The sequence below is a fragment of the Coffea arabica genome, chromosome 11e (assembly GCF_036785885.1).
Source record: "Coffea arabica cultivar ET-39 chromosome 11e, Coffea Arabica ET-39 HiFi, whole genome shotgun sequence".
In the NCBI taxonomy this organism is placed as follows: Eukaryota; Viridiplantae; Streptophyta; class Magnoliopsida; order Gentianales; family Rubiaceae; genus Coffea; species Coffea arabica.
The window spans coordinates 13,672,269-13,680,065 of NC_092331.1; the positions used below are offsets into that span (position 1 = coordinate 13,672,269).

Consider the following 7,797-nt stretch of genomic DNA (forward strand, 5'->3'; position numbering starts at 1 on the left):
CTGGGATTACTTTTGATTTGTTGACTTTTATTTTTCGGTCAAATATAGAACCGAAAGTGAAGCATTGACTGCTGCTTCCTCTCTATTGTTTCAGGTACTACCTCAGTTCTTCCGTTACTTTCCGTTAATTAGTGATTATTTTTCTCTCTTCTATTTGGTTGCGTCGATGTTTTGTCTTGTTTTTTCTGGAATGCAGCTAGAGTGTAGATCTGTGGTAGCCCTCTTAGAGATGATCTGAAAGAAAATCTTCAATCCCAGATCTTCAAGCTAAAGTAGTAAAGTGAGGTATGTGCGATTTTCTCTAATTTTTTCATTTCATAGGATTTTTTTCTGAATTTTCCTGAAATTTTTTTAGAATAACAATATTGATTTTATTAGAAATGCCTCTACCGAAATTTTTCTGGCTGCTTTTCAAGTTTATTATTGCTAATTAATTGGATTACTGGAATGGACAGGTTGTTGCAGTTAAGCAATTGGATAGAAATAGACTTTAAGGTAACCGGGAATTTTTGGTTGATGTTCTTATGTTCAGTCTTTTATATCATTCTAACCTTGTAAATTTAATTGGTTACTGTGCTAATAGGGACCAGAGGCTACTTGTCTATTAGTTCATGCCCTTGGGATCATTGGAAGATCATCTTCATGGTATCATTTCAGGCATTCTTGTTCATTATCTTGTCAATTGTTTGCGGTTTAGTTATTGCATGCATTTTTAAGTTAAATTTACATGTTTACTGAAATTTACAAACTGCATAAATTTTCTTAAGGAAGGCATGATGACTGTGTAAGTTTTGTTTAGTAAGTTAATTGGGTTTTTTCTACTTAAACTAACTTTTATGTTGATTGCTCTTTCTTTACAATAGTGCCATTTATAAGGAAAAATAAAATGCAGAACTAATGAAGCCTCAAGGATAGAGCTTAGGCTCAAACTTGCTTATTCTAGGTATGGGGGTCAATATTCGTTTCAGGAAAAGGGGAAAGGTGGGGTTGGGGGCATATAAGTGGCATAGTATGGTGAATGGATGGTTTGGTGTTTTTAATAGTGGTGATAGCTGCTAGCATTGAAGAATCTTAAGTCCTTTAAGGTACTGCATTATTTTGTCATTTCTCTCCATTTTTTTTCCTTCCATGTTTGAACTATTGTGGTGTTGCTACTTTTTTTAATTATCAGCTGTTCTTTTTGCTTGTTTCATGGTTGTTTGTTTTGATTTTTTTGCCCTGAAATTTTCTGTTGGTTTTTTGTCCGATAAAATCCATCTAAAGATGACTATTATTTGTGTTAGTATGGCTTTTGCCTCCGATTAGTGATGCAAATTTACTTCTTTTTCAATATCGAACCAGCCATTGCATTTAGAATAATGTCTTCTTTAACTTTCTGCCTTTTGTTTTCCCTGTATTCTATACTTTTAGATGATTTATTATTGTTTTCCTATTATTGTTGATCTATTAGGGTTCAGCTGCAGAAAGTGCTTTCTCAGGGATTTGATGAAAGTTCTTGGCCACTCCAAACTAAAACCGGCAGGTATACTCTACAAAAGATAAAAGGGACAATTACCTGCCATATTCATTCTTTTGTAGGTTAATACATACTTGAACATTTAAAATTGTACTTATGAGAAAATTGGAATAGCTACTCAAACTTGGTATATTTGTAAAATTTTAACAAGATTGATAAACATGCTATATTGTTTACATGGTATTTTTCTTACTTGTATTTTGCTAAATGGTTTAAACCATGCCATGAGATAGATGGATATATTCAATGATGCACTGGAATGTTTTCTATTTTCATGCTTAATAGTTGCTATTAATTCATTTTCTATCTTCTGTTGCAGCTTCTAGAAATAGCTCAAGTTCCTGATGAACATGTGAGATTCAATTTCTTCTGGTTTCTTTACCTTTTAGCGAAATGCTTTTAACTGTTGGCATACTGCATGCAATCTTGTGCAATTTAAACATTGTTTCTTTAAATAACTATTTCTACATAAGGAGGTCCCAGGATTGATGTATGTAGGGGTATAAGCACGTTACATATAACCAGTTAGGTTAATCAGTATGGTTGTTTACTTAATGTGGAGTTAGATCCATCGACCTATTTAGGCAACTAAACAAGGGTATCCAGAATTAGCCCATTCTTGATGTAACATCTTTTTCTTGGGTTACACAATTTCATAGGCATCATTTTGATATTAAAGGATTATGTTGCTCCTCTTTTTTTACAGGTGAATGAATTCAAGTTGATAGAGAAGTTCAAAATTTTCAATCCCAACAACTTGTAAGTGTTATGCTTCTCATTTGAAGCTAAAATATTATTTGCTTCAAGCACTGTGGGCAATGCTTCCTTCATGGAAAATGCAATGGAATGATATATTTCTGCTATCATACAGATGGGTGAACTTGAAAGCAATCAAAAGACTTGTACAAGAAAGTGCACTGAAGATGGAGATTATTCCAAATCCAAAGGTTTTATTTCTTAACTATCTGTTCTGCATTCTGCCAATGTATTTGTTCTTCTATTTAATTTTGTCTGATTAATAGGAAGTAGATGGGGTGAAAGTTCTTCAACTTGAAACTGCTACTGGCGCTACAATAAGGGTACATTAACCTTATCTCTTGATATTCATTTAAACATCTTTATTTTCCATTTCTTTCCATTTAGGTTTATCAATATGGCATTTCACATTCAGTCTCCTCTCTACCAACAACCAAAGGTAAGAAGTAAAATCATTTACTTTCAGCCCCCATCCCCAATCAGTTCTTTGATCATGCTATTGAATTTTGTTTTGAATACTATATGAATTGCTATTTATTCATGCATTTAACCTTTACAGTCCGACCTGTACACTTTGTCTGATGACGGCTATGTGGTCTGCAACGAGGCTAGGAAAAATCCAACTAACCCAACTATGAATTGAGACCTGAATTTAAGAAGGTTGAGATTTTAGCCCCCTATCTTTCTCCACAGGTTGAATTGTTTATATAGCTAATTGTTTTTTCACTTTTTTAGGTAGGCAACTTCTTAAGTCGTATCAAGTCTATTCCCAGTATTGTTGAACTAGACAGCCTAAAGATGAGTGGTGATGGTGGTTTGGATCTGGTATCACCCTGAAGGTAATACAAACTAACTACTTGTCTCCCTATTACTCTGTTTCCCTGTTACCCTGTTTCTGAAGCTTTATGGATGTATCTGTTCCTTGAAGATTTTCTTGTGATGTGGCAATTTGTGGTTGTACAGTGGTTTGTTATTTCTTATTTAGTGTCCATATGGCATATGCATTAATTTCTTCTTTTCTTTTTTTTTCCCCTTGTTTTAAGGGGAAAGTGACAATAACTGCAAAACCTGGAACCAAATTAGAAATTCCAGACAAAGTTGTAATTGCTGATAAGGTAATATATGCAGCCGACTGCCTTAAAAATTTGGTTCACCGATTAAAAAAAAAAAAATTGGTTCATGGTGCATAGCAATTTGGCTTTACATTCTCTATCTATTGCCAGGTTATAAATGGCCTTGAGGATATTTAAGAGGTCTAATTCTCTGGAATTGATGCATAGTTTTGCCATTTTTAACGTTGAAAGAAATATTTGTTTCCATTTGTTTTCTTTGTGCAATTTTTTTTTAAAGAGAAGGTACTGAAAATTCGAAAAGTGATTGACTACTTTTGAACTATTTAAAAAGCTTATTTGAGAGATATTTGGTGAATTATGGTCCATAAGAAAGAATAATTGGCACTGAGAATATTTCAAGCAATAAAAGATGAAATCCCTTCAAAAGTTGTATAATTGAAATTACATTGTTGATGTTAAGTTCCAAATTTTGAACTTTAAGTATCATCAACTCCAAACTTCATATTTATAGGGTGAACTGGTGGTTTAAGAATTATTCTCAATTTCGCAGAATGACGTTGGATGTTAATGTAGGAAAAATTTAATCTGATTGAAAAATTCTTTTGTAATAATCCATTGTTCATTCTCTTCTGCTTGTTATACATGTACTTAACCCAAATCGTCATTTGGTTTTTTGTAGGACTGGTTCCAAAACTGAGCTTGCTCCAGTTTCAGTTTCAACAGGTTCTCGCACTGATGCAATACCATATTCTGGGAAATATGATGGGGTAGTTGGCATGTTGGGTACAATAGAAGCCATCAACGTTCTAAAGCGGTATGTTGGCTAAATTGGCTTGACTGACTCTTGTTAGCCCTCTTGAATTCTTAAATTGTACCATGGCCCAAAATTCAAGGTTGCAGTTGTTTGCTGGTTTGCTTTACCTAAAATTTTCGCTTGTTCGATAGTAGGTAATTTTTTTACGGAGTTGGAATCTTAGAGAATTGCCTTTGCCCCCTTTATGTGTTTCTTGGATCCTTGCTTTACTAATGCTGCTATGCAATGGTCTTAATGCTAATTTTTTCATCTTTTTTCCTTGTATGCTTTGTTCTTTCCCTTATGCTAAATATCTGGCTGTGATTGTTTGCTGCTTTTTGATGTTTTATCTTTTCTGGAGTTTTGTTTGATTTCTTTTGGATTTGTCATAGAGATGTTAAAAAGTAGGAACAAGTTTTTGGATACAAATCTGAAGAAAGTTTGTGGAGCTTCCCACACATTCATTTGGCAACCAAGATACACGTGATGCTTCGTCTGCAGCAATCCACCATGAGAACAAAGCTGTCATGTACCACTGCAAATATCCGTTTTTAAGGTTTATTGATGACTTCATTTTCATGTCAACGTCAAAGAAACGGGCCTCTTTGTTCTTCTCCCGGTTGCAAGGAGGATTTCATGGATACAACTGCTATATGAATAAAGGGAAATTTGGTGTAAATTTTGATATGGATCATGTATCAGGATTCAGGTCAAATAGACTCTGTGGGTTAACTCTATGGTTGACCATAGAGTAAATTTTGAAATGAAGCTTATGGATTTGAAGCTCAAGATAAGATAGCTGATTTGGATTCCTATTTTCGTGAAACAATTTTGCCTCCTACTTATTCATGTATATTTATATTTAGCTGTGTACACAAATTATTAACTGACAAACATTTTTGTTCCATGAATCCATATGTCTAAGTGGGCATATTTTCTGTTTATCCCAACGCGCGCAGCGCGTTTTATGCCTCCTAGTTTTGACATGTGACGAAAGCCAAGGGAGAGAATTTTGTTTGTGTGCAGGTGTGTGTCTATCTGTTTATGTTCGAGGGAGGAAAGGAAAGAAAAATGAATTGATGTGTATGCTTTTTGTTGGTGTGCAAGTGTGCGATGGTGTGTATCTGTGTGAAATTTGGGGGAGGGGGAGAGAGAAGGGAACCGAGAGAGGAGTTGGAGAGTTGGAGTGATTGTGTGGAGTTGTTGTTTTTTTTTTTTGTGATGATTTTTTTTTTTTTGTCAAGAAAAAAGGATGGCATTGAGTGAAGTGTTGGGTTAATAGTATAATAGTTAGGAAAAAAATGATTAGAGAGCGATTGCTTCTTTTCATGATTTTCTTTTCTTTTTTTTTTTTCTCTTTTCAAATAAACCTACAAAATAAGAAAAATTACATTATAATGTATAAAAGTAAATGACCCATTAAATAGATAAAAATTCGAGAAAATATTAAAATTGACAAAAATTTGGTGTCTACAAGTTCTAGGATATTTTCTTGGAGTTCTAAGAAACAGCAGGTGATTGCATTGTCTACTGCAGAAATGAAGTATATTGTAGCAGCTAATAGTGCTACTCAAGTTTTGTGGTTGCGTCGTATACTTGGTCTGCTACAACATGAGCAGGTTGATCATACGAAAATTTATTGTGACAGTGAGTCTGCGATTGAGTTGTCCAAAAATATTGTACTCCATGGGCATAGCAAGCATATTGATATTAGATATCACATCATACGTGAGTTGGTTCGAGAGAAGGAGATTAAGATAGACTATTGCAGGACTGAAAAGCAAGTGACAGACATTTTCACCAAGGCATTGAAGACAAAGACTTTTTTCGAGTTGAAGAAGATGTTGCGCATGTCCAAATTAGATGAGTTTGGTTTAAGGGAGACAATGTAGAAATATAAACCAAATCTTTGTTATCTACACTATATATATAGCATGAGGAAGGGGTTTGGAATTAACATTAACATTTATCATCACTTTATGAACTTCTTTTTTTATCCTAATAAAAATTACTTTTACTCTAACTATCTATAATTACTCATGACTATTTTTACTTTTAACTATTTAAATATATGTTTGCAACATAACTACCCCTAAAAATTATAACTACCAATATAAAATAATTTTATGAAAATATTCAAAATATTAAAGTTTGCTTCAGTAATAAAAATAATATTTAAAATATATAATTATAAATATTATGTATTTTTTGATTGCACACACATTGGGTGTGCAATGAACACTAGTTTAATTATGTTGCCATGTGACATTAGTTGATTGGTTACTATTATTGTTTGGTTAAGAGAGTGATCACTTGGAATTGGATCCTTTATTACTAATAGTCTAAAGTACTCTTTTTTTTTTCTTAATTTAACATAACCTATTGGGATAATTCACAAACCTCCCCTGAGGTTTCTAATAATTACAAAGAGCTCCCTCAAGTTTTAAAAATTACATATACCTCCCCTACTTTTATTGTTTACTAACAATATAGGTCCAACAAGTTAAATTTTCTTTCAAAACTCCTAAATTGCCCTTTATACAAAACTAAGAAAGAAAAATATAATATATTCAATCATTTTCTTCCACACTTTGCATAAATCAACAAGTCTAATTTTTATCCTAAATTGCCCTTTATACAAAACTAAGAAAGAAAAATATAATATATTCAATCATTTTCTTCCACACTTTGCATAAATCAACAAGTCTAATTTTTAACAACTATCCAAATATAAATTCTAAAATTAAGTAGCCGTCCAAAAGATTCCAAATTACATATACATTATCAATACTTGTTATGATAAAAAAAAAAGCACATAAAACCCCATTGACAACCAATTTCATACCCCCAAATTAAATATCAATGTTCAAATACCTTTTTAATATAATCTAACCTGACCTAGAACTACCATTACAACCCTTTTATGGATTTAAAAATATTAATATATCAAAAGTAGAGAATAAATTCTACTTCCATAATAAAAAATTTCAAATCCAATGAAAGAAATCCTTATATAATTATTGACATTTTATAAAAGTTTTTCTTGACAACAAACAAAACATGATAAATTCTACATCTTTAGTTCTTCTTCCTATTTCAATCATCAATTTCATTATTTATTTCTCTATTACTGCGAGTTTTTTTATTTTCTTCTAGTTTGACACATAATATTCTCGTTTTGTAGTACATATACCTCTCTTACTTTTATTGTTTACTAACAATGTAGTTCCAACAAGTTAAATTTTCTTTCAAAACTCCTAAATTGTCCTTTATACAAAACAAAGAAAGAAAAATATAGTATATTCAATCATTTTCTTCCACACTTTGCATAAATCAACAAGTCTAATTCTTAACAACCATCCAAATATAAATTCTAAAATTAAGTAGCCGTCCAAAAGATTCCAAATTACATATACATTATCAGTACTTGTTATGATAAAAAAAAAACACATAAAATCCCATTGACAACCAATTTCATACCCCCAAATTAAATATCAATGCTCAAATACCTTTTTAATATAATCTAACCTGACCTAGAACCACCATTACAACCCTTCTATGGATTTAAAAATATTAATATATCAAAAGTGGAGAATAAATTCTACTTCCATAATAAAATCATAATAAAAAATTTCAAATCCAATGAAAGAAATCCTTAT

The 7,797-nt window shown here is 32.1% G+C and overlaps 1 long non-coding RNA gene across 1 annotated transcript; it reads left to right on the forward strand.

The window, feature by feature from the left end:
• Positions 1 to 241: 241 nt before the first annotated feature.
• On the forward strand, positions 242 to 2,707 carry LOC113718091 (uncharacterized). The gene is made up of 8 exons (XR_011825692.1): positions 242 to 285; positions 456 to 495; positions 584 to 645; positions 1,451 to 1,522; positions 1,836 to 1,868; positions 2,223 to 2,275; positions 2,388 to 2,463; positions 2,539 to 2,707. It is a non-coding gene; the product is annotated as an uncharacterized lncRNA (long non-coding RNA).
• The last annotated feature ends 5,090 nt before the right edge of the window (positions 2,708 to 7,797 follow it).